We start from the raw sequence: 18,656 nt of genomic DNA, 5'->3' as shown, positions 1-18,656 counted from the left end.
TTGATACAAGCATAAAGACTATGTCTATGGCATAGTCATTTACACTACCCCAATTACTGGTGCTTATGTGAGTCAACAATATGCATTTATAGAGTGCTAACATGTTGGTTAGATTTGATTGTGCAAGAGTGTTTTGTTCTCCACTAGCATGCATTTTGGTTTTTGAAAAACAAATGAGAACATAGACATGATATACTAAAACTACGGTATAAAACTCTTTTTCTAAAAGACAGATGAGAAATAATGGTTGTTTGTTATAACTTATGCAGTGCTTGAGAAGTATTGCTGTATTGGCGTAGATTAGCCAGAAATGTTCTCATTTTTATGCATAGCTCAATCATACAAGCTTTGGATTTTAAAGAACCACAGTTTTGTGAGCTCATGCAGTTTGGGAGATCTGTCTGAACCAAGTGCATTTTGATTTCCTCCACGTTCCTGTGGCTGCTTTTATACCAATCCACCTGGTCTAGTGCTAGAAACAAGAGTTTGAATTATTTACCTATTTCTCAACTGCCTAACCATACTGATGTTAAGTATGCTTCAAATTATAGTTATAGAGGCAGGTGCATTGCCAGCAATTGAACAGTGAGGCTTCTCTTCAATGGAGCAGACTGTAAAGAAGAGAGGTAAGAAATATCAATTTTATTCTGTTCTGCTTTAAGAGAAATGCATTGCCTTTGAGAAGTCAATCCTGTAGCATTTGGCATTGCCTGCTATACCACCTGCCTTTCTGTTTGTTTCTCTCTCTCTCTCTCTCTCTCTCTCTCACTCACTCACTCTCTCTGTGTGTAACCAGAACATTAAACAAGAACCAGCTTGCTTGACCTAATTAGGCTTATAAAATGGAAGGACGCCATTCTGCATCTCATTATAGCCTTCATAGTACAGAAGATAAAAGACAGATGAAGGAAACTTTCTTAAACCAATTGTTTATGTTCTCAGAAAATGTAGATAACTTCTATCTGGAGGGATTTCAAGGCCTCAGGAAGCTATGAAAATGCAATTGTTTTCAACATAAGCAACTTACATCTTTGCGGGCCCATGCTCAGCAGGCCGGGGGCCACTGGGGGCAGGGTGTAGAAGCAGCAAAATAGCTTGGAATCAAAATGGCCACAGCTTTATTGATTACAGATATAATCAATCTGTAATCAATTTGGCATAGGTATTGGGTATGTATCCTGAATGAGCCAACCTGGTTGCTGGCTGATAACTCCTTTAGGGTTGATCCTAGGTTAAGGATCACCCCGAGATGCAAATCAAATAGGGCGATCCCTCCAGGTTACCATTTTGAGATGTTCTCCGGCCCGTTAGACCCAGTCTTACCAAATGCATCAATTCCATTTTGGAGACTTGGCTAGGTAATCTGGAATGCCAATTCTGTGAGGGCATTCAGGTAATATTTTCAGAAGCATCCCTGGGGACATAACATCCTAGCTCACAGGACTGAATATCAAAGTTCCACTATGAGGGCACATTCATAATGGTTCTAAGCCACAGTAATAGACTGGGCCTTTTCATACAATGAAAGAGAGATTATCCAATAAGAACACAGGAAGCTTCTTTACACTGAGCCAGAGCACTAGTCCTTCCAGCTCAATATTATTTACACTGATTGCAAGTGGCTCTCCAGGGTTTCAGATAGGAGACATTTGCATCCAACATGCAAAGTACAGTGGTGCCCCGCAAGACGAAATTAATTCGTTCCGCAATTTTTGTCGTCTAGCGAATTTTTCGTCTTGCGAAGCACGAAATCCCATAGGAATGCATTGAAAATCAATTAATGCGTTCCTATGGTCAAAAAAAGTCCAAACAAAGCCAAATTTGGTACAACAACAGTTTATTAACTGCTCTTTAAAGTCACACATACTGTAAAGAGCAGTTCAAAAATTTAAGGGAAAATAAATTAACTTTATAAACAAAACATGTCTTTGTTTTTAGTCAAAGAAAAAAAGTCGCGAGACGTTTTCGTCTTGTGAAGCAAGCCCATAGGGGAAATTCGTCTTGCGAGGCAAATCACGAACGGAAAAAACTTTCGTCTAGCAAGTTTTTTGTATTGCAAGGCATTCGTCTTGCGGGGCACTACTGTATATGCTCTACCACTGAGCTACAGACCTCCCTGTGTTTTTGCACAGCAGAACAACATCCAGCCAGAAAGCAGCAATACCAGTAATAACAGTGACAACCATTTCTCATCTGTAGTTCCTTTTACGAAACAATATTCAGGATCACTGAAGAATCATTTGTTTGTTTCATTCCTTATAATCTCAAAATTGTGAGCGAGTTTATTTTAATATATTTTAAACAATTATATAAAAGGCATTCAGACCCATCTTGGCTGCAATTAGAAATGCAAACAGAAACCAGAAAATCTTCATTAGGAAATCATGGGATGTTGGCAAAATCTTATGCCTTTTAAGGCATAAAGAAAAATTGCATGCAGTATTTAACAATAAAAAGCAATGCATATGTTATACCCACACACAATATTATAATGTTTGCTGCAACAGTATCATCATCATCATCATCTGTGATCTGTGCTGTATTATACCACTTTGAATTATAGAACTGATCTTAACAGGTTGGAAAGCTTTATATAGTATGGTGTAATTGATTTCGGATACTTAAATGAATTTTCAATCCACATGGTATCCTAACTATATAGATGCCCTAATATTTCTTTGATAAATGCATTCACCACTACCTGAGAAACTAGTGAACTATGAATAAATGTCACAGTTTCCAGAGCTTCCCCTCGCCCCTTTTTTTAATTGGACCACATATTGGAGGTCAACACATTTCACATAATTAGCTCTCAAATAAATGATTTGGAGGTTTTCCTCTGAAGAAATATGCCGTATGTCCTCCTTAATTTAGCTTTTGACAGGCAGGTGAAGAAACAGTGTTTTGTGCATAATTTCAGGGGTACAGGACCACACTCCTTACATTTCCATCCATAAACATCTTACCTCATTTCTGGTGTGTGATGACACAAGTCTATACCAAATGTTATGCGGTGCTGTGTGGCTACCCATTCAGGCAAATGAAAGGTGCCCTTCATAACCAAAAGCTCTGGACTTTATAGTGGTCCATTCGCTCACCTTTTAAGAGATTTCAGAGAGAACACTCAAGTCATTGTTCAGATGTATTTGCAGAAGGAGAAGGAAAAAAAGAGACCAGGTTAAAGTTGGATTGGTTTCCCCCCTAAAGTTTGAAGGACTGCTGCAGATTTGCAAGACAGCTTAACGGTGGCAATTAAACACTTTCTGGGGGCACCAGTTTTTCCATGTGGGTGTGTGGTCAGCGCCCACCACCTTCGTTTGCATGCCAAAAATGGGTCAAAGAAGTTTGCAAGGTAATGCAATTAATTTATTTATGTCCCATTTTCATGTCCAGCCATATGGCAAAATTACCCCTCAGAGTGACTTACCATATACAGCATATAGCAAGTTGCTCTGAGGGATCATTTAGGTTCATATATATGAACCATATATATAATCATTGCTTTAAAAAAGAACTATAGGAAAATCAGAATAAAACATAAACTAGTGAAGTTTGTGGTCAGAAGAGAAAAGAATATGAATTTCTAATGGATATACCGACTCATTATACCACTGACTGACTTTTTTGTATGATATTTTGCCTAATAAAAGCACTTTTGCAAGCAATGTTCCTGAACGGAATGCATTTTTATACTTTATTTTCAGGCACATACACATTTTTGCATTCTTTGGTGGGAGAACAGTATTGCAAAATTCAGAGAAGTACAGATTTCAGGGGAGAAGTATGTTTCAGCTTGTGTATTGCTTCAGAACATGTGGATCTGGTAGGTTTGGATTAAAATACAAGCCAAACCAATTTCTCATCCATTCCTGGTAGCAGGCACTTATTAATAAGAATAACTTTAAAATATAGGGTAAATGGAAACTCCGTGAGACAGTGCGTTGTGATTTGCACTCATGGCCTTGTGGTGTTGTTGTTACTGAAACAATAATCAATAATTGGTTAAATCAGTTGTTGCTTTAAGATCACAACAAAAGACTTTTTATGAAGGCAGATAATAACTTCAGCATACATTAGTTCTATTTGTTCTTGTTGCTGGACTAGTCATTCAGAACTTGGTTTGCTGGGGGATGACAAGTCTTACACAAAAGTTCTTTTCAGTCAGTGCAATGAAAATAGACTAAAGCTGTCCACAAAAGGCATGCTGATTGACACAGCAATGAAGGCCTACTGTAAGGAACAAGCCTTGAAAGATGCAGCTTCAGATTCTACAAATGGCCACCCAACTCCAGCTACACCTTGAAGACACACACATTGTTTATTTTTGTCTGGGATTTGCACTATGATTGATGCATGCTCAGAACAGAAGGTCTGTATTATTGACTGAGCAAAGAAAACAGTGCAAGGCATTAAGAACATCTGAAGCTGAAAGCAAGGATTAGTTAGCTAACTAAGAAGGAAGGCCTATCTTCTGAATACATTTTCAGACCAGGCTCGAAAAAAAATCAGGCGTCCTATGGATGGCCCAAACCTGAGACCTCAGTCAAATGATCGCATTTGTTTTTCCAGCTTGGGTATGGGCAATCCTCGAATCCTTTGTATCGTTTTCGTGTGTGACAGCACACAATGTATGATATTATTTATATGGAGGGGTACTTCCTAATCCACCTCTCATCATTCTCATCAGCTTTGGGGTTGGAGAGGGAAGCATCCCTTGTGATTCCAGACACTGGACAGCAGTGGAGGCCTGCAGCTAACAGCTCCCTCGACACACCTCCAGGTGCCCAGATGGAAAAAAAAGCATGTATCAGTTACTATTCCAATCAGTTGATTAAAGCCAGGGTGAGTTCACCCTCAGGGGAAACTGGGATATATACTCCCTTTTGTCTGAACTTCTTATGATACCTGCCCAGATTGATTTTACCAATCCTGTTTGTTGCAGTTCCTTGAGTTTGGTAATTTAATAAAGCTCTGGCTTTTCATGTCTTCCTTCCTGGGTGTGGGGCAATCTGATACTCCCTGCTCTAAACAATAGAGCTGTTTAGAATGCTGAAACGTACAACAAGAAGGGTGGGGAAAGGGTGTGACGTACTCTGCAGAGAAACACTTGGGAAAGTGCAGGAAATTTATGAAGAATTAAGAAGGGAAAATGGAATCTGGGAAGCCACTGTAATTAATGCACAGAATAATTTTTGGAATTGACTTGGTAGATGCTGACTTGTCTGAATCAGCCCAACCCTTACTATGAATATTATGCCATACATGATGCATGCATGTTTACAAAAGAATGAGAACTTTTTCAAAGCTATTTACTGAGTTTCTGGAATTGTTGAGCTGTTCAGTGAAAGCACATGCATACACACCAACAATGGCATATGGGACTAGTGTTGACAGCAAATCCCCTTAGCTTTTGCTGATGACCAGTATTTGATATTTACTAATGATACTATGGAATTAGAAAGTGAAAAGGAATAGCCAGAGCAAAATCATGTGGAATTGGACAGGAAATTAGTATCTCAAAAATGAAATGGATGTATAATTAAGAATCCCCAGGATGCTCTGTAAAAAAATCAGTGAAGAAAGGGAAGAATCTGAGGGTTACACATACATTAATCAACAAATGACTAAACCAACATTTTATGATGTGAATGCAGTGTAAGTAGGCCAGCTTCAGCAGGATAAAATTATCATTAGTTGAGGGATTGCTATTAAAGAGTAGACGATGACTCACCACTTATCCAATATGGCTACTGTTATCTACATCAAATAATATGATGGGGAACCTGTAGCCTATTCGATGTTGTTGGAAGCGAGCCTGTGAGCCTGCATGGGATGATATTTGTAGCCCAACAACATCTGAAAGGCCACAGGTTCCCCATCACCGGTGTAAAGTGCTGGCCAACAACATTACGTATGCATAAGCTGATGGACTACATGGAACTGGCGGAAATGACTGGCAGAATCCGAGACCAGGGAGAAGAGTTGGTGGAAGAAGATTGGAAAAAAATTAAAGTATATTTACGAAAACATTGCAAAATTAATGAATGTTAGAAGGATGCTGGAATGAAGTTATATGGTTTTAGCAGAAATGTAATAAAGAATTAAGTAAAAGCTGATTGATAATGGGCCAAAATGAAAAATTTAAGGTTAGACCGTTAAGATAAATTATAGAATAAAAATTGAGAAAGATGGAAAGAATTTGCTGAAACAATTAATTGAACTAGAATACAAAAAAGGGAGGTGTGAGGAGGTCGATGAAACAAGTAAATGAAAGGTAAAGATATGGAATATTAGATGTGTGTTTTAGTGTTTTAGTGTTATTGTTTCTTTTTGCTGTATTGTTGTATTGTTTTTCTATGTTTTTCTTTCTTTGTATTGTAATGTAATGTATGTCTTGTTAATTTTTTTGTTGTTTTTCTCCTTTTTTGTAATTTTTAAACTTCTAATAAATATCATTTAAAAAAAAAACACATTACGTATGCATGCACTTAGCCGCTACACTAATGCAGGTCGAAACTGCTCAGGCCACTGGAAACAGGAATGCTTTTTATATGGGAATGGGGCTAGTCAGAAATTCTTGAGATCCAGACCATAACTCTGAATGAAGATGAAATTCCAATACCCATGATCCAAAGGTCAGGGGCTCCATTAAATGTAATTAGCCCATATTTTAACCAAGGCCAATCTCCAGATATAGATTCAAAACAAAACAAAACACTCTCTCCCTGCATTGTGCTGCTCTACACCTTTTGCCTCAAGGCAACGAGTTATCTAGTCTGACTTTCATAATATTTTGGCATGGTCCTCCCACAAGCTGATTTAGTACTTGGAGACGTTAATAATTAAACTGTTGGTTCTATATTAACTGAGGCCCTTGGCTTGGTCTTTCGGCTTTATTAAATGCCTCCTTCTTTGAACAGCCACATAAAAGTGATATATGGCCTCTCTTTACAAGCCAGCCACCTAGTAGCATTATGCTTTATATTACTTTGGCAACGCAAAACCCTCCCTGGTTAAATATAGAAGCATAACACAGATAAGACTAAGTAAGATGGCTTCTATGAAATCACCCAGCCTGGACTCTGTTAAGATAAGCAGGCTGAGGGAATAAGGGGGAAAGAATGTCGTGCCAAACAGTTCTGTCTTCCCCACCTTACGAAGAACAGAATAGGAAACACGAAAACAAATGGAGCTGAGGCCAAAGATATAAGTGGTCAGGTCTAGTCATGATAACACAACGAGAAGCTGTTGGCATTCGCTGGAGAAGTTTAATGGGGCTGTGAACTGTTACCTTGGCATGGGCTGCACTTTTAAAGACTCTTCTGTCAAGAAATGAAACAATTGTGCTCTCTCTGTCTCTCTCACTTTTATAATGTATCCCTGGAAGATTCTTTTCAAAGAAAACTAGCTGGAAATTTGCATGATGGCTTTGGGAAGCTATCATATATTTCTGGTATATGTGTGTGTTGCATGAAATAAATGTTTAAAGTTAGTTGGAGATTGGGGCGGGAAATAATATCTCAGTGCCATTATTACTATATCTTATGGTGAAATCTTATGGTGAAGAGCAGATAAAAAACGAATATACAGCATATACAGAAACATAATAAAACATCAAACATAAAAAACCCTTCCCTCTACATCTTCATCATCTTGGGGAAACGTATGGGCTTTGTTGCAAACTCATTTTAGTACAGCCATATATCATGGGACTCAGTAAACTAGAGATGTGCCAGTGTTTGTATGAGCAAAGTTAAATAAAAAGCAGCCTTTTAAAACATTTATCAACTGCTTTCAGTTCTTTTTTTCTTTCTTCGTTTTTCAAGTGATTATCAATCGGAAGGATGTCCTATAGATTTCATGGATCCTCTTCCTGCCAATAACATTTTACAGGACATTTTAGCCACCACATCATATTGTTGCTGGCCTGCTTTAATTCAGCAGGATCACAAATTTCCCCATTAAAAAATAATGCTATTTAGCCAATTATGTCAGCATGAATTGTACAGAAAGGACAGAAGATTATGTCTGATTTTCTCTAAGAAGTTTCTTCTATTGGACATTGTAGCCGCCAAGTGAAAAAAGCCAGCTTGAAGACTGAGTGATATGAATTCAGTGTTTAGAAAGAGAGAGAGATCCCCCCCCTTTCCTGTGCCATTTTGACATTACCTAAGATTAAAACATTAAGTACTTTTTTAACTAATATAACTCTGACATGTTGTGAAACAATACTCAAGGTCTGGGGTGATATAAGAACTGTGAGGATCCATATAAAATGAAGGGAATACACCAGCATTTGTGAATTGGGTGAGTGTTTTTACAATTGTGTGATATTTGAGCACAATTTGATAATTCATTGGGCAACAATTTTTTACTTTTTGAATGTTGTCTAGATTTCTACAATTGATTTAGGGTATTTTTGCACTGCTGAATCAGGAAATGGCATCCGTTTCTCTCCATCAGGTCAGGTTTTTGTGCTATGTTGATTTGAAAAAAATCAGATCTTGTGACAAAATTGATTACATTTTTGTGGCATTATCAGGTGATTTTTGTCAACACATATCATTCTAAATACGTTTTTAAGAGAAAAAAATGTTTTTCCAACAGCATATATTGATTACCTGATAGAAACATCGATTACTGTAAACTGAATGGTGGGCATTGATAAAGGTAAGTACACATAAATTGCATGTTGCTTCACCATTTTTCAAACTTCAGGGCTTGAACTTCCATTTCTTGGAACTCCTGGAATGCTCAGCGGCAGGGAGGTCTCTCTTCAGAGTCCAACAGTAGTCAGCCATCATGACTGTGTCCCAGCGACCCTGATACCTGGTCTCCGTCTCTCTCATGTCCTGATGGAATCTCTCCCCCTGCTCGTCACTCACTGAACCCAGGTTCTCAGGAAACCAGTCCATATGTGAAAATAGGTAGTGCATCTTGATGCTCATGTTGCAGCCCAGGTTTCTGAAAGCAGTCAGCATGTTGTTGACAAGTTCTGCGTAGTTTCTGGCCTTATTGTTGCCAAGAAAGTTCTTCACTGCCAGAACAAATGCCTTTCACGCTTCCAGTTCCACTTCATTCATTGAGTTTCTGGATATGGATCTCTGATGAGCTGACGGATCTGAGGACCGTCAAAGATGCCAGCTTTCAACTTCTCCATGGTCAATCCTGGAAAAGCCTGGCACAAGTAAGTGAAGCAGTCACCATCCTTGTCCAGAGCCTTGGTGAACTGCTTGATTAAGCCGAGCTTGATGTGCAGCGGTGGGAAGAGTATTCTGTCTCTGTCCACCAGAGGGTCATTGATGACGTTCCTTTCTTTGCAAGGCACCAATTCCTCCCGCACAGGCCAGTCCTTCTTCGTGTAATGCTGAGCACGGTCCCTACTATCCCACATGCACCAAAAATATGGGTACTTGGTGAAGCCAGACTGTTGTCCCAACAAAAAGTTCACCATCTTCAGATCAACACAAATAAACCACTTATGCTGATCATAACCAATTTTCTCCAGCACATACTTCACTGCTTCATAGTTCTCCTTCAGTGTAGTCGAGTGAGCCAGGGGTATAGAGGCAAACTGGTTGCCGTTGTGTAGCAGAACACATTTCAGTGATCGCTTGCTGCTGTCAATGAATAGTCTCCAATCTTTGGGTTCGTACTGTGGCACTCCAAGCTTGAGCAGAAGCTGCGCAATATCTGCACAGTACACCAAGTCCTTCTCTTCCAAGAAAAAACGGAGGTACTCTTGATGCCTGTTGAGGAAGAAGCTGATGCGAGCACTGTCAGAGAGGAGGTTTTTTTCCTTCAGTCTGGATGCCAACAGTTCCGCAGAGTCCTTTGACAAGCTGAGGTCACGAACTAGATCATTCAACTCCTTTTGGGAAAATGGACGTGGAGTATCATCTTCAAGAACCACTTATTCTTCTTCATGTCCTTCAACACTGGAGGCATCTTCGTCACTAATGTCAGGAAGTTCTCCGAAGATAGGCACTGGAATTTCATCACAGTGAGCTACAGGACGACGTGCTGATTGAAGATCAGGATACTAGAGGCTGCTCCGGTTCTTTCTGTTGATCCCAGTCACATCAACAGCGCAGAAGTAGCAGTCAGTGACGTGGTTTGTCGGCTCCCTCCAAACCATGGGAATTCCAAAGTTCAGACTCCTCTTGCCATTGGTCCACCCACGTAGAGTCTCGGTGCATGCCTTGCACACCATGTGTGGCACCCAAGCTTTATCCTGGTCACCAAGTTTAATACCGAAATAAGCATGGTAAGCAACTTTATGCTTTGCCGCACCAATTTATGGAAGATTTTGAGGTTTTATGACTTCAAACTGATCCCTTTTCGACATAATCACCCAGAACTATCGGACCTGAATACTTCTTGTCATTAAAATAATCATTTCCAATCAAATCATTTCCAATTATTCGACATGGCATTTTACCCCCACCAACTTCTTCTAAAATGCTCCACACAAGCGTACATGTGAACAAAAACGTTAAAAAATGACATGTGGCCATAGCTCAAAAACTTGACCTGATTGAGCAAAACCAATGTGATTTTTGGATTCAGCGCATCAGATTCGTCCTAAATCAACTGAAAAAACGTAGACAGCAAATTTGTTGTTGACCAGTGAATCAGTATGTGGTCTGTGTATAATGCTGCTGTTGAAAAGTTATTGCACAGTTCTTTAAACATCTAACACACATTCTACTAATCCAATCCTCTACTTTGCACCTAGATGCCCACCTACAATTCCATCCCACCTTCAATGGACACATGACACAACCATTTTCCATTTTGTAAGTTTTTGAACTATTTGAAAATGCAGTACCTGCTTTCCTTGTTTGAACTGCATTTCATACAGCCCTACCTGACTTCTAATGCCTTAATAATCTTCACTGTCATCTTTTTTTATTTCTCAACATTACTGCACTCTAAGCAAGTTCTTATCAGTGCTTCATTGAGCCAGAACCATTGCTTCCCAGATTTTGCATACTTTTTTGCGAGGACAACCTAAAGATTGCCTTAATTCCTTTTGTCCTGCATTACCACATCACCAGTTTTCTCTATAACTCCTGAATATTACCGGTGTTCAGTTGTAAGTACTGTTCATTATATTGTCAAAACAGCAACATATCTGAAAAGCTATGAACATTACGTATTGATCAGGGTTCGAGACCAGTTCACCATTTGATCTTCTATGAGGATCTAGAACACATTAGCAGTTCCCAGTTATTCGGTCCCCTGCTGCAGGGAATTTCAGGTATTCTTTTAAATGGAAAATGTGTTTATTTGACTAGAGAAGTTAAGGTTCAACAAATAATAATTACACCTCCTTTTTTTTTACTTACTAAGAAAAAAAGTTCATGCAGCTTTCCCAAAGGTAAAAAAGAGACTATTTCATAGCTAATTAAGAAGCAAACCACACCGTGAGTCTTCTTAGTTTCATAATTATAAATTGTGACCTCCATGATTGCTTCTGTGTTTCTGTATGTATTTGGGGAGGAGTATGGGGGAAAGGAGATCAGAGTTTTATCATAAACGGTTGTAATGGGATTCAAACTGAATGCATTCTTGGGAAAGAAAATCTATTTATAAAATCTATAAACCAGGTCACATTCCTGAAATGGATCTTAATGATTCAAAATAAGTAGTTCACCCTTGGCATATATATATTTTCGCTTCTTTGAAGTGCTTCAACAATTCTTCAAAGTGAAAAATTATTAACTGCAACCCAAAATAAATGTTCATCTGTTAAGATCATCCCTGAATTTGTGATGTATTTGACATAAAATATGTTCATACGAGTCCAATATACACATACAAAAAGCAGCAAGATAATATTAGAAACAACTCACTGTTAGGATAATGATTTACCAAATAGAATCCTTGCTGTCCATCAATATTAAAATAAATAGCTCTGAATTGTTCTTGGCTTTAGAACAATACAGGATCGAATAGTGGCAAACATATTTCTGTCACCACTAGAGACAGGAAATGGAGTGCTTTTAGAAACCTCCAGAAAAGTTTTACAAACAAATTCCGAGCAGGCAACCACCATTGTTCTGAATGAGTAAGGACCAGTCAGCACATGGAATAAATCTTCCATGCATCGATCCCTTTGTAATTAGGTTCCATATGTACAAAAGGATGAAACGCATGCACAGTTCATTTGCCACGATGGGACTACATGCGTGGCACTGATTGAACTGATAGACAGAGTTATCAGGTCTGACAGCACCAACCATCGCTATCAGCATATGTCTGGCAGGTGAGAACTCACAGATTCTCGCCCTCTGCTGTGCTCAAAAGATCTTTGGATCAGAGCCTAGGAATTTAAGAACTCACTGTACAAAGGCAAGGCACACAACATCGTTCAAAGCCTTTAGGAATAAAGCGTGTTCTCCTTCATGGAGAGCATGTGTTGCGGTGGGGGCTGACAGGACACTCCAAAGTTGTGGGGCGGGCTAATTGATCGTTGGCCACTGATGCGATTTGGCTTCCCTTGTCGTTGGGAAGAAGTTAATGTTGCCATTTGTTGATTGACAGCCAGAAATGCTAAAACTCCTTGCACGAGGCTAGGGCTTCCACTTTTCGCCCATGCGTCGGATTGCCCACCCCCCCCCCATATTTAGGGTTGTTCACTTTGACCTTGCTATGCCTGTCATGGGGTCGTCTGCTCTTGGGGCAGGGGCCCGGTAGGAATTTTGTCCATCTGGCTGATTGGCTGGGGCCATTTGGTTTTTGCCTACTGCGTAGCAAATCGTCACAACTTGTAAGGTTGCAGTTAGGCATCGGTTTATGGTTTGGTTGGTTGAGGGGCATGGATTGGCTGTGCCTGCCCCTCTAATGCTGCTGCTGCTGCAAGGGATTCCGTTAAAGGAATACAGGGGCTAACTATTGCTTGTCCACCCTGTCAAGGGGGCTAGGGCCACGCAAGAGCCCCTGGTTGCATTTGAGGAAGGCTGAGGGCAGGTCCCCTGCTCTGTACCCCCAAGTGTATTCCCCTTTTCTGACTTTCGCAGGCGTGCGGAATGTCAGTTTGTCCCCCATGGGGGGGCAGATAGTCGCAACAATGCCTGAGCAACCACTCACATTTTTGTATTTTAATAAATTTGTGGCCAAAATTATGCCAAAAACCTTAAACAAAAATTCCTGTGTGATATGTGAGTTATTGGGGTGACCCTGGGGACCTTGTCACGCAACCAGTCCATTTTGCAATGGCCACTTCAATCAGTCAAAGACCTTAATTTCAGACCACAGTGTAATCAAAGAACTTGTAAGGAACAACAGCCTTCTCCATACAAACTGAACCTAACAAGCTTTATGTTGAAGCTTAAGCTGTAGAATTTTTCTAGAAAGCACATTTCGCTACAGTTTGGGTAAAATGTGAGTTTTGGTTCTGCCTTATAAATAAAAGAGCAGTCTTCCTATGAGGTCAGGAAGTTTGAGCAGTCTCACTATTTCCAAAATGTACCTGCATGTGGTTCATATCAATCTGATTTCAACTTCAAGTACAAGAACTGACCCAAACCTCAATAAAAAAATTCCTTCCTGTAGCACCTTAAAGACCAACTAAGTTAGTTCTTGGTATAAGCTTTCGTGTGCATGCACACTTCTTCAGATACACTGAAACAGAAGTTGCCAGATCCTTCTATATATAGAGAAGGTGGGGAGGGGTATTACTCAGAAGGGTGGTGGGAATCGGAGATTGGCAGATAGCTGAGATGAGCCTGATGAGCCTGTTGACGACTCTTAACGACTGTAGTAGGTCTTACAGGAAAAGGCAAGGGGTGAGAAGGTGAGAAGTGGCTTTTAGTCATATATAATGAGATAAGAATCCAATGTCTCTGTTCAGACCAGGTGTCTCCATTGTTTTAAGTTTGGTAATGAGTTGCAATTCAGCAGCTTCTCTTTCCAGTCTATTTCTGAAATTCCTTTGTAGTAAAACAGCTACTTTGAGATCTTGTATAGAATGTCCTGGGAGATTGAAGTGTTCTCCTACTGGTTTCTCTGTTTTGTGATTCTTGATGTCAGATTTATGTCCGTTTATTCTTTGGCGTAAGGTTTGGCCTGTTTGTCCAATATAGAGAGCTGAAGGACACTGTTGGCATTTGATGGCATACACAATGTTAGACGATGAGCAATTAAATAGTCCCGAGATGGTATGTGTGATGTTGTTGGGGCCAGTAATGGTGTTGTCCGGGTGTATGTGGCAGCAAAGTTGGCATCTGGGTTTATTGCAGGCTCTGGTGCCAGTGTCCGTGTTAAGTCTGGTTGTAGTATTATTGTGGGTTAGGAGTTGTTTAAGATTGGGTGGCTGTCTGTAGGCAATGAAAGGTCTTCCTCCCAGAGCTTGAGAAACTTAAAACAAACTTAAAACAATGGAGACACCTGGTCTGAACAGAGACATTGGATTCTTATCTCATTATATATGACTAAAAGCCACTTCTCACCTTCTCACCCCTTGCCTTTTCCTGTAAGACCTACTACAGTCGTTAAGAGTCGTCAACAGGCTCATCAGGCTCATCTCAGCTATCTGCCAATCTCCGATTCCTACCACCCTTCTGAGTAATACCCCTCCCCACCTTCTCTATATATAGAAGGATCTGGCAACTTCTGTTTCAGTGTATCTGAAGAAGTGTGCATGCACACGAAAGCTTATACCAAGAACTAACTTAGTTGGTCTTTAAGGTGCTACAGGAAGGAATTTTTTTATTTTGACTATGGCAGGCCACCACGGCTACCCATCTGTAACTGACCCAAACCTGTTCAGGTGTAAAGAAATGGAAGAATGCAAAGACCCAACAGAAATTATTGTTTAGGTCCCTCAAAGGAATAAAACCCAAGAAACATGCATGGGACTGAATCACTCATTTGAAAACACCCAAATCTCTTAGACTTTTAGGGAGAAGACTTTGTCATGTGAAATTTGCTTAGACAGGATGTGTATGCTGTGGGATTCAAAGAAGTGATTCTAGGCATGCATTTCTGCAAGCCAGGCAATGCCAGGTACCCTGCGGAAACCTTTGATAATAGCATATTGGAGGAAGGCAATATAGGAAGTTGCATTACAGTGATCTAACCTTGACTTACACTGTTTCTTCCAGCAGGCATTCCTAGAAGCTCCAGTACTCTGGCTGGCTTCCATAGCACTAACAAACTCAGCAGGGTCTTATATTTCCAAATTACAGCAAGCACCGAGGTCAACATCAAGCAAACAAAACTTGATATTTTAAAACTCCTAGAACTGCAGTTCCCACTTAGTTGCTTGCTATTTCATTTATATGTATGATAACAAGTGCGGCCCTTACTGGGATTTGATACTTTTGAACAGACCACCAACCCGTTTGAAGAATCTTGCACTTAGGGAGATAGAAACTTAGGTGAACATCACTTTGAAAAATAATAGATCCAGTTCCCAGGGTACCAGCTTACAAATCGCATTGCAAATGCAATAATATGAAAAGTTCCAACTACACAATGAGCTAGAAAGTTGGCTTTTCTGGGTAGCTCCCCTGTCAGATTCCTGTTCCTACATAAATGTACTTTGGCTTGATAATGGAAACTGTTTTTGCAATATGTGAATGATTTATTTATTTATTTATTTATTTATTAAATGTGATGGCCCGTGTGAGATTAGAGTTGCTTTTCAAATAATTAACCGTCTTGCAGAATGTAACCAACATCTGATTATGTGTTTCTCAGCTACTTATAGCCCAATATGAAGCATACAAGGCTCATCTATTCATTCAGGCATTTGCTGGCTATTAATACCAAGCTTTTGTGGTAACTTGAGATGTATGCTGATGCATTTTACTGTATTCCATTTTAAACTGTAGATTTTACTGATTATTTCAGTAATTTTACGTACATTGTTGTTATATACTGAGTTGAATAGGATCCAAAATGCAGCAGTCTGATTGGTCCTAGAACAATGCAGCAGTATGATTGGTCCGCAGGAGCCACCCTATCCAGCTCCAGGTGGAAGTGAATCCACAACCTGATTGGCCTACAGGATAATCCCGGAATTAGCCAATCACGTGGGGCCCATTGTGTAAATAATGGATATAAAGCAGACATCCTGGGGGAACTTGCATTCCTCCTCACCACTTTGAGCTGAATAAAGAGCATGAAATCCACTCTCGACTCCAAGTATATTTCAATTGTGAATCAACTTGGTACCTTTAATGAATGGCACCAAGCTGTTTCAAATCAATAAATATATGCCATCACCTTCCCCTCTCCTGCTGAACCCAATGCAATACTTTGGGGGAGAACTGTTCTGTTACCAGTGCTTTCAAATTTCAGTGGCACCCTGTGCAATGCCAAAATTCAGTGCCACTGCCACCCCGCTTCTCAGTCAATAGTCTGCAGCAAGTTCACTGCAACTTTCATTCAGCAAAAGGCAAATGATGGTTTGGCTAGAGATTGTGGTAGAAGATAAATGACAAGATAAAAAATTCAGTTTTGATTGTCAGATCCCAGCAGGAAAAATATGTCAAAATGTTCTTCCAAGTACAAGTTTACCTGTGCTCTTTTGGTTTAACTCAAATGCCCACCTGTATCTTCATTCCTACTTCATTGCACCTTCCTTTACATCATTTTGCCATATTAAATCCCTGAGAAGTAACATGGGCCGCTGGAGATTAAAATGGTCCAGTGCTACAGTGTAAGTCTTGCAAAGGATGCTTCTCTTTTCCTCACATTAGCCCAAGCTTCTGAGTGATTTAAACATTTGTTAGAATTTTTTCCTGGAATCCTAAAGTTTAATTTGGAAGACTGTCATGGAGAAAGGATAGCAGTGAGCGCATAACACAAAAATTACAGTAGCTAAGGAGAGAAAGAACGAGGGAGAGGGAGAGGGAGACAGATTTACTAGCGGGCAATGATGGCAAATTCCACGTTTGCATAAAAATAAAAATGCATTTGTTTCACAACTTTTCCACTTGCTTTGGATTCAGATTCTAGATTTCAAGTGCGTAGCATCAGGGCAAAACAAAATGTCTCTTGATGTAATTTGCCAAGTATCAGAAAAGAGGTTCTCCTCTCAAGTGAACCAAACACAATGTCGTAACTTGGATACACATGCTCTAAGTTTGTTTTTATTATGTAAGCAAATTGCATTTGTCTATTATGAAAGTCATTTTCTGCCAGTCATTTCTGTCTTCACTTTTTTGTGCTACTTGTCTTAAAAGAACACAAATCAACAGCAAAGAACACCATAAATCTTGCTTCCCTGGCAGATTTGCACCTACAAAGAAAGGCACAAAATAGAGCAAAGTCGGACATCAGACATCTCCAACCAAGTTACTATGATAGCACTATGAGGAGCAACATGGAGAAGCATTTATCCACGCCTGGATGGTTCTTTTGTTAGCATATATATTTGGTATCAAATGGTGTCTGGTAGCTGTGCAAGCCACAATAATGTTGATTTCTGAGAGTTGTGCCAGTCAGAAGTGTCAGCTGAACTATGTTATAGACATAACAGAAATCAAAATGGGCATCATAAGGAATTAAGCAGCAGTCCGAAAAAGTTGTATCTGTTCATAATAAGCTAGGAGAGTAAAATAGCATGGAAAGAAGAGAACAAGTATCAAATGTGTGGGGTTCAGTATTTGTTTTTGTTATTTTGGTGGTTTCACCCCCTTGAGATTAAAAAGTGTTTGTTGTTTCATTCCCTTAGCAAACACCCCAGGAATGTTGAGTTCTAGTCCATTTCGCTCTATCAGAAACAAAAACCTGCAGCAGACTTTAAACCGACAAAGCTTTTTTTCTAAAGAAATTACAATGAGCTTTGTGGCACTTCAAAGTCAAACAATCCTCATTTTATTTATTTTAAACTTGTGTCCTGTCTTTTGAGAATACTGTACTCAGGGTGGTTTACGCTACATACTAATGGCAAAATGTATGCCAAAAATCACATAGCCATAATAACAATTCAAAATACAACAAATAAATTAATAATAATAATTAATAATAATAATAATAATAATAATAATAATAATAATAATAATGCAATTCAGGGATCTATTTCACATATTGTCATGAACTGGCAGGGCTACAGGGAGGAGGAAGAAGATCCTGGTGAGGGCTGTAGCTGGAACTGGGACACACCAGGGCAAGCTGGGGGTGGAGAAGGAGAGGTTGGTGTAGGAAGTACTCACAGAGTGACGGAAGATGACATGGAGATGAGGATCAGTACACAGAAAGCAGCAGGACCTGCCACCAGAGCCAGAGGGACCCCTGCAGGCTCTGAGGCATTGTGAGCAGCAGTCGGGGTGCTCCAGGAGGCTGAGGCAGGCAAGGCCCCACAGCCCAGTTCCCTAGCTGGCCAGGTGGATCTCACTAGCTCTGGAGTGGGCTTGGAACAGGTGAGGGTCATATGCCTCATCAAGCCCATATGCTGCAATCAGCATGCAAAGTACAAAAGGGCAGCAGAGCTGAGGTGCTGGGTCTACTCAACTGCCCATATTTATGGACCTCAGCTAGGATGCTTCAGGATCTCTGCAGGGCTGTGCTTCAGTTTGGACTTTGGATGAATCCTGGACTGGGGATTTCACATACTAACTTGCCGCTAGGTAGGCCAAGGGGTCGGAACCATAGCTGTCAACTTTTCCCTTTTCTTGTGAGGAATCCTATTTGGAATAAGG

At 40.0% G+C, this 18,656-nt stretch overlaps 1 long non-coding RNA gene across 1 annotated transcript in view; it reads left to right on the top strand.

Annotated features, from left to right (window-relative positions):
* LOC309532496 overlaps positions 1-17,900 on the top strand; it is a 43,889-nt gene extending 25,989 nt beyond the window's left edge. Inside the window, exons 2-3 of the long non-coding RNA XR_014219883.1 lie at positions 10,739-10,799; positions 17,199-17,900. This is a non-coding gene — a long non-coding RNA (uncharacterized lncRNA). The remainder of the gene's footprint in view (positions 1-10,738; positions 10,800-17,198) is intronic.
* Positions 17,901-18,656: the final 756 nt, after the last annotated feature.

Source organism: Podarcis vaucheri (assembly GCF_965113315.1).
Source record: "Podarcis vaucheri genome assembly, chromosome: 5".
Classification (NCBI taxonomy): domain Eukaryota; kingdom Metazoa; phylum Chordata; class Lepidosauria; order Squamata; family Lacertidae; genus Podarcis; species Podarcis vaucheri.
This window is presented reverse-complemented; position numbering and strand designations above follow the sequence as displayed.